The following is a 9,713-nucleotide window of genomic DNA, read 5'->3' on the forward strand; positions in this document are numbered from 1 at the left end:
GGCAGCTGCAGGGGGTGGCGGGGAGACGTCCCCTATATGCCACTGCATATATGCACTCAACTGCACGTTCTAATAAAGAATCCTGCTTAAGATATAACCAAGTCTCCTGGTCTTTTAGATTTCCAACACTATTCTATTGCTGGTCAGAAGTAGGCGGTAATGGGGGCGGGACATATTCATTCTGGAGCACATTGGATTGGACGAAGATTTGGCTTCAACTCTTTACAGATCTTAAATATTGGATGTGTAATGATTTGTGCACTTATCAAGTGGGAGTTTTGTTTCTCTTCTCTCCCTCTCTTCCTCAGCTGTCAGTCTGGTCAGGTCCAGTCTGTTTGTAGCTCTATTTTAAGCGAGGACACAGCCGGGGGGAGGGGAGGAGGAGCAGGGAAGGATGAAGGCTCCAGGGGCGAGAGGGTGTCGTAATGAAAGACTTATCAGCAGGCCAGAACACTCTTCTAGACAGTCTATGAGATCAAGCAGCATGTAGATTTTCATATCCGTCCATTGACACTCACCTCACATATCAAAACAGTCAATAATTAACCAGGCCTGAAGCTATAATTATTCATTATCCAGCAGAGGTGCTGGTAATCTGGTCATGGCTTTATGATAGACTCGCTGCTCAAGGTTATTTGAAAATGATGGTCATTAAAGTGACCCTGCTTGCCTATAAAAAGTGTTATGCCGCACTATGGAGGTACATTTCTGAATGCTTTAGATCTGTTACAAATGGCTTGATAGATTATGAGCATATCTGGTTTTGTGGGGCATTTGGCAGCCACAGTGAGGCTGTGTTTTTCATGTGGTCATAAAAGGCAAGTCTCAAAACAAATTGTGGCTGTTGTGGATGGCCAAAAACAAGAGCTGTCTCATCAGAATTATAGCCATCTTATCTTCTCTCAGCCAGACGGCTGTGTGTGAGGACAGTCTAAACCTCTCAGAAACCTTCATCGAATCTTCCTCTTAATCTGCATATTCAGATGGTATTCAGCGTTGTGATCATCACACAGGCCTGCTCTTGTGGGCAGGGAAGCCTGGTTTTGTCTCAGATCTCCACAGATGTTTTCCATCAGTCTGAACAACTGCTGAATAGCAAAATATCACACTATGGCAATTCAAAGTGCTTTGCATAGAAAATAAGCACAAAATAAAAGCAAGGGAATTAAAACAACAAAATAAAAAGATGATTTGCCTTTATTTTTTTCTCCTAGCATGTCTTTCATTTGTCTTTAAATATCAAATACAAACTGACATACTCTCATGCAATCTGTCTCTTCACATACTAAAACAAAATGATTTTACCTAAGCCAGACCTCAAATTATACTCTTCGACTACATCAATCTACTAAATCAATGGGAATAAAGCATAGGATGAATACTAAAGGATAATACAGTAAGTAATAGTGCATACTAAAGCATGTTACAGCAATTGAATATTAAAGTGTAATGAAGTGTTTTTTATACAAGTTAGTTAGTTTTATACACATTAGTGCTTGTATACTAATGCTAATAGTTTATGTAGCCTACTAAAGCATGATACAATGCTAATAGCTTGTTTACTGAAGCATATAGTGCTAGTTTGTATACTGAAGCATGATGTTATGCTAATAGTAGTTTGTATAATGAAGCTTGGGATGCAATGCCAATAGTTTTTATACTAAATCATGATATAGTGCTAATGGCTTGTAAACTAAAGCATTATATTGTGCTAATAATCTGTATACTAAAGGGTGATATAGTGCTAATAGTTTGTATACTAAAGCATGTTACTGGACGCATATGAAAGTATTCTGCAATGCTAAGAGTTTGTATACTGAAGCATGAAATAGTGATCATTTGCATTCTAAAGCATGACATATAATGGTTTGTAAACCATATAGTGCTAAAAGTTTGTATAATAACTAAAGCATAATATAGTGCTAATAGTTTGTATACCAAAGCTTGATAAATGGTATATTCTATACTGAAGCATATTTCATGAAGCATGAGATTTTTCTATACTAAAGCATTTTATAGTGCTAATGGTTTGTGTATACAAAGCATGATACAGGGTATATAGTACTAATAGTTTGTATACTGAAATATGATACAGTGCTAATAATTTCTATCTTAAAGCATGATAAAGGGTGCATACTAAATCATGATATTGTACTGATAATTTGTATCCTAAAGTATGATGCAGTGCTTGTACAATGAAGTGTGATTCCGGATGTATATGGAACCTAACTGTATAATACAGTGACAGTGCTAATAGTTTCTAAAGCATGATACATGATGCATACTGAGGCAAAAGGGTGCATACTAAAACATGATAGAGCAATAATAGGACACATACTAAAAGATGCATCAGAAAGGGTGCATTCTGTTCCAGGACTCATTCAATCTCAGTCAGATGCGAGCACCGTAAAGTCTATAGAGCTCTAATTATGACAGAACAGTCTGCCTGTAACCAACCTGCAAACAGCCCCATCTCATGCCTCTCATTTATCTTGTTTGGAGGAGGGGAACTGGGTTTCAGATAAAGCATAGGATATGGTCCTGCTCCTGCCTCAAGGCAGTGGGATAGATAGTCTACCTTGGTGTGTCAAGGTGGAATAGATTGATTTGTTGTGGTTGAGGTCTTTGCAATGGATGTTGGAAAATCTCGTTTCAATTTTATTGCCTTTAAAACCTTGGGAAGGCTTTTTTTGTGGCTTGTATTGTACACTGGAGAGCATTTGGTGAAGATAACTTCTGTACAGTGCTACTTTCACCAGTAGGCATTAATTCTGGTTTTCCTGATTGTTTCTTCTTTCATTATCTATTTAAATGACTCAAAACCAACACTGTTGCTCAGCTCATGTAATATTGTTTAAATTGCACCTCAGATTTGGATGTTTCATTCTTTATTTTGGGCTTTGGTTGGAGTAGAGCACAGATAATATCATGGTCGTGCCAATGTACAGCCTACATATGAGGGACCCTTGAGCGTTTAGTAGCTCAGCCTGTCCTTTGGGAAATCCCCCAGACCGGGATAATGTCAGGTCCATGTTTCTCCTGCTGTAACTGTGCAGCTTTAATTTACAACCCTGCAGAGTATCTATGTGTGTGTGTGTGTGTGTGTGTGTGTGTGTGTGTGGATGAGAAGGTATTTAAAGATTTACTGTGTGAGATAATTAAAAATTCACTGTGGAAGTGTCAAACAATTATTCTGTATACAGATTTCTAATTATCCCCAGTTTATGTGTGTGTACACACTGCATTTGCTGGGAGTGAAAGTGTTGTTAAATGTCAGGCAGTGGAGGAGGGTCATGCCAGCTGCACGACACTGACGCGCCACCCATACCAAATATCAGCAGATGACAAGAGTCTGCATGTTTGTGAGGGTGTGTGTGTGTGTGTGCGTGTATAAATAGCAATATAATATCACTTTATTGAAATGTAGCCTATATAATTTAAATATTAATATAATATACGTTTCTTGAATTTTGTTAAAATATTACAATATAATTTTTAAATGTAGTTATCCTAACTGTTTAATTTTTTTTAAATCTACATGTATGTATTTAACAAATGTAATCTGAAAATAAATATGAATATATATGAAACTATATGAATTAAATATTTACAATATAGTATATAATGTAATATTTATAATCATTAACATTGAAAATAGTATTAAATATAAATAGTAGTATTTGACTGATGACTGCAGAAGGCTTTTTTTTTTTTTTTTAGAACATCCTCCCCCTCCCCAAAATATTTCAAAATTTTGCTAAAATATAATGTGGTTAATCTGTTATATAACTTTGATATAATATTAATTGAAATATCTATCTATCTATCTATCTATCTATCTATCTATCTATCTATCTATCTATCTATCTATCTGTCTGTCTGTCTGTCTGTCTGTCTATGTGTCTGTCTGTCTGTCTATGTGTCTGTCTGTCTGTTTGTCTAATATATAGCCTAAAATCATTGGCATTATATTAAATATAAATAGCAGATAGTATAAATAAGTATATATAGTATATCATTTCACAAATAACAAAAGTGAAACGGCTGCGGAAGGCTCGGTTACATAAAATCATTTCTGTTCCCTTAATTGTTTCACTCAACTTCATTGAGGTGTCACTATATTATGACATCTAGTGGAGACTGTAAGGAATAACAATTATTTTTACCAATAATTATTTGTGATTCAGGACACCATTTAACTAAAATTAAGCTGGAACAAGGACAAAGTACACTTTTGTGTGTCACAAGTGTCATAAGTCTCCCTTTCTCATCTCAATTTGCAAAATTTCAACATTCTATGACCTTGTGCATTTCACAAATCAAACTAACATTAAAATGCAACAATGGTTAACCAGTGCTCACCAGTGGTTTTGCATTTTCATAACATATTCAGGCCATATGTAACCAAAAAAAGTGTTGCATTGACAAAATAAGTGAAACAAGCTTGTCAGTTATATTCTGATGCTCAAGAGTTATTGAAACATTAATTACGCCATAATCTGTTGGTCTGTGGATAAATACAACTGAAAACAATTTTCCACTACTAAATGTGTATAGATAAATTACCCCTTTGTGTGTTTTAGTACAGCAGTTGATGCCAAAATTGCAAGGCAAATGCAGAATGCGGTATCTGATTACAACAGGGTGATGCATTAATAATAATTATGGATTTGACAAATTGCAGCCTCTGTTAGACAATCATTTTGCAATCAATTTTATTTGGTCTCTGAATGCTTTAGAAGGCGTCAGATGAGATGAATGAGGCCTCATACTTTTATGCAACTGAGGCTGAATACTGAGAGACACCTCAGATCTCCGTAATCACGAAGTAGGCTACATCCTGCAATTCACAGAATGTTGAAAATTAACATGTCTTCATTCAGAATGTCAGACGTGTTTGAGGTCTTAGTCTACAATTACCTTCCAATAAGTCACTTTTTGGGTTAGGTTTACTTGAAAAAGGAAGTGAGAAAACGCTTAAATGTGTTAATCAATGTCCATTATAAAAACACACACCTGCCATCAGCTTCCTGTCCTCTAAGATCTAAGACAGACATTTCGTGTGCTCCCCCAATCACTTCTCTCTCTGTTTGGTCACATAGCATTACATTCTATTGTTATCTAATCAATCAGATTTGATAAAGAAGAAATCAGCATGTATGTGTGAACATGACTCGTGATGATTGAACGTTTGAAAATAGTTGCATAGTTGATAGCCCTTTGTATGTGCTGTTGCTTGATGTGGTGCAGACTCAGAGCACACCATTTTTAGTTGATAAGCCTGTTTGCTTTGCAACAATTTATATGCTTAATTCTCACTGTAAAATTCACTTTACAGTTTTTTTCTACAATCGCTTTGGCTCAATTCTCAAATGAGATTTTTTTTTTGCTCAAAACAAGTTCAGATCTCTGATCAGTTAGTTTCTTGTTCACATCAGATTGGAATTTCTTATTGATTTAAGAAAATTGTGTGTGTTTTGGCACATGTGTGCAAAAGAATAAGTAAAATTGTCTACAATTTACACAATAACTAAATGCACATGGCTTGATTCTCAGTGAAACTGTCAAACTCTTTGCAACTTCTAAACATTCTTTCATCGTGTGAGCCTTCACATGCAAAATGTAGAAATGTGTGACATGTAAACTGAAAATTCAGTTGCTTGTCGTGGAAGAGAAATATAACATGTAAGAATGTGTGGAGATGGTGTGTATGGGAAGACATATTCTATTACAGGGTGTAAAAATGATCAAGCAACTGTGATTTTTCAGTTTACATGTAACACATTTCTGCAAAAATAAATGTACTTTATAAATAAAAATGTTAATTATCTTTTTGTGTGCCACAGTATTGACTTTTCTCAGTAAATTGTTACCTACTGTTGAAATCTGTATCTAAAAAGCTCAGTGATACACAAGAGCATTCAGCTAGACAAAACTGACAGTCTTGTATTGCATAGAAAGCAGTCAGTAGAAAAACAAACAAACATGAAATTTGTAAATATTTCCTCAGTGAAAAATCTTGACTTACACAATGACAAAAACAATTATTTTTTTTGGTGGCTTTGGCCAATTTCAGGGTCACGCAATTGACACTTTTCACACGCTCTCACGCCACACATCCATTTTCTCACGCACAGAAAAATTGTGGAGCAAAGAGGTACTTTTAATATTAAACTAATTCTCAGCTCTTAGATTCCGTCAATTTTACTACGAAATTCAGACAAAAATACCTTTGGCGCTTGTAAATGTGACGTGACAGATCGCTGAGCGCCTCAGTTCAAGTGCACGTGAACCGATCATCTGTTACTTTTTTATTTAAAGATGCAGTACAACTTACCGAAAGTATACATAATATCGACCAATTAGTGTTTTTCAACCACGGAAAGAGGTCAATATAACAGCAGGAGAACAATTATGTCACATAACGTTACATTTAGCTCAGGAAAGCCATTTAATGACCATAGCATGTTAATTGAATAGAAAAAATAGCTAGAGAGGAGATTTTGCTGAGCACTATATTATATATTTATTATATTTTTACTTATGTCATTAAATAATTGTTATTATAACAAAAACTGCATTATATTTAATTTAATGTTATTTTTAATAATACCAGCAGATTGGGCCCTCTATGTTTACAGTTTAAAATAAACGTATCCAAATTAGTCAATATTGAATCAAAATCGAAATCAAATCACAAGAATGGAATTGAAATCTTGAAATTTTTGTCAAGCAATAATAAAAACTGTACCAACAGTTCAACCCCCCCCCCCCCCACCCCCCCACCCCCAGTCCTTGAATGTACTTCAATGTGTCTGTAATATCTGAAATATGTACAGTAAATTGCATAGTCTTTAAAGCTATACTAATATTTATAATATGATTTCAAAATATGTGTATATTATACATTTATATTTTTAATGTGGTTAATCTGTTATATGACTTTATATTCAAGTTTAAAAATATAAAATGTTATATTTATATAAACTGTGTGTGTATATATATATAAAACAAAATATGATTTTTTTTTAAAAAAGATTCATATAGCCTACATAATTAATCCGACAGACAAAATGTTTATTTGTATTGTTTTATTTCTAACTAAATGTGGTATATACTGTATATAACATAACTTTATATTAGCTAAAAAAGTTTTAAAAACTTTAATATAAAGTAAAATATCTTCGTATGTACTCTGCAGAAGAAAGAAGGCCATAAAGGTTTGGAACGATATGAGGGTGAGGAATGAATAATGAAAATGCTGTCATCATTTAATTTATTGACTTAAAGGAACACCTGTAAGCAGAGGTTTTGACATTTCACACAAAGTCTTAGGATGAGTTCATAGGTCATTGTTTAAGAAATACTATATAAGTAACACTTTGTGAATGTACAAAGCTAATAATTGTCCCATGGCTTTATTACGGTGGCCGAGAGAGCTCAACGCGCTGCAACTGTAGAAAACACATGCAAATAGAAAAAACACCCGCAAATTAAGAAAACATCTTCATCAGTTTCACAACACATGTGTGCTCCAAATACTCACAACACAACCAAATACAGAAACGCGCTGCAAAAGTTCACAACACAAACAAATACAGAAACGCGCTGCAAATAGGACAGAACACAACGGAAATGTTTCCGGGGAACCCAATAAGTGACGGACGGACGGCTGGGACGTGCTTATTGCTCGTGAGCATTACCTATGCCCTACTCTCTTAAAAGGGCAGACGGCAGAGCCCTTGAATTGGGCACTTTGGAGGGAGCGGGGCACTTGTGTGCCATGTTGATGAAGGGAGCAACCAGAGAATGTCTAAGCAACGAAAGACAACATAATTTCCTCATTATTTTCACCTGGGATGTTCCCATGACAACGCAGCGCGTGTCCATCAGCTGAATAGCTGTTCTTACCAGAAATATAGTATTATTGCTGTTAACATAACTGTTGCAAATAAATATACATTTTATACAACAAAGTTTTTAAAATATGCGTTATATCTGTGTGTGAGTGTCTCAACTTTAAAACTTGCCGTCTCATATTTGGACCCTAGCTGCATTCTAACATTTCTTATGAAACTTATTTTAACATAACATGACAAAATGTGTACAATGTAACTGATGTATAGATTAATGTCTTTCCCTCATGTTCTTTTTCTCTATATTTATTTATTTATTTTAGTCTTCAGCTCATTGTTCTTTTTAGTATTATTATGACATTGAACATATTGTAAATACATTTTGTATATTGTATACAAAGTTGTATGTCATAAACGTGTCATTTCTGTATGTTTTGCAAAAAAAATAAATAATAATAAAAGTAGACAGCTGTAAGCACGTCCCAGCCGGGTCCGTCACTTATTGGGTTCCCCGGAAACATTTCCGTTGTGTTCTGTTCTATTTGCAGCGCGTTTCTGTATTTGTTTGTGTTGTGAACTTTTGCAGCGCGTTTCTGTATTTGGTTGTGTTGTGAGTATTTGGAGGACACATGTGTTGTGAAACTGATGAAGATGTTTTCTTAATTTGCAGGTGTTTTTCTATTTGCATGTGTTTTCTTCAGTTGCAGCGCGTTGAGCTCTCTCGGCCACCGTACTTTTTGGATTATTTTGTTGAATAAAAGCGAATCAGTGACGTAGCCTTGTAGCATTGCATTGATTCTAAGTTGAACAGCCAACAATAAAGCATTTAAAACCAACCTTTAGAAATGTTCTTTTAGGAGTTCTTTGCTGGTGAATGTTTAGATTATGCTGATTTAATATGAGTGGTCCAGTTATGTTAACATTATACTACGGGGCAGCTGAATGCTCGAATCTGATTGGTTGACGAGAAACCCACGGCTAAAGTAGTTCCAGCTGGTCTTAACCACATTACAGTTCCATATCACTTCGCCAAATTATTTTATTTCAAAGGTCTTTACAACCGACAACAGCAAAAAAAAAGGACCAAAACCCACAACAACACTGACCAAGCGGAAAAAAATAATCTTTTGGCACAAAACAACAGCACATTCTTTCGCCAGCTCTGAAACGTCAGCGCTGACGTTATAAATAAAAATGTTATTTTTGTGTGCCACAGTATTGACTTTTCTCAGTAAATTGCCAAAAAAACACTCAGGTAATTAATCTCTCTCTCTCTCGCTCTCTCTCTCTCTCTCTCTCTCTCTCTATCTCTCTCTCTCTCTAACTGCAGTAGCCTAATAACTGCATTATCAGTGTCAGCTATCAGTGGCTCAAGCCTCCGTTACATGAACAATATTTTGTGGTAACCGTATAAGTGGAATAATTGACGATGGGCCGTTGAATTATGAATTATCATTATTATTCGAAAAATAATGCACACCCGCTGAGTGAGTGACCGTTACGCCTCGGATGTGCCTTTCCCTCCTTATTAATTATTCAACGGCCCGTCGTCAATCCAAGCCCAACGCATCACATTCTTATCCACGACTCTCATTGAGGATCAAAATCATTGACAGTTTAACTGAAAATCATTGACAGTTTCGAAGAGATCCTTTGAAAGGTGATTTTTAGGCATTAACTTCCGAAGCATCGCACAAAGGTTCATGAAATGGGAGGAGTGAACGAATATAAATGTGGGGAATGATCTTCTATTCTGACATCTGTCACCTAAGTTAAGCAAATGGTTTGAAACCCACCGACAGGAACATCCAGACACCAGTACAGCTGTCAGTGGAATAGATTGGTCATTTTCACGCT

This window comes from Abramis brama (assembly GCF_963993115.1).
Source record: "Abramis brama genome assembly, chromosome: 22".
Taxonomy (NCBI): domain Eukaryota; kingdom Metazoa; phylum Chordata; class Actinopteri; order Cypriniformes; family Leuciscidae; genus Abramis; species Abramis brama.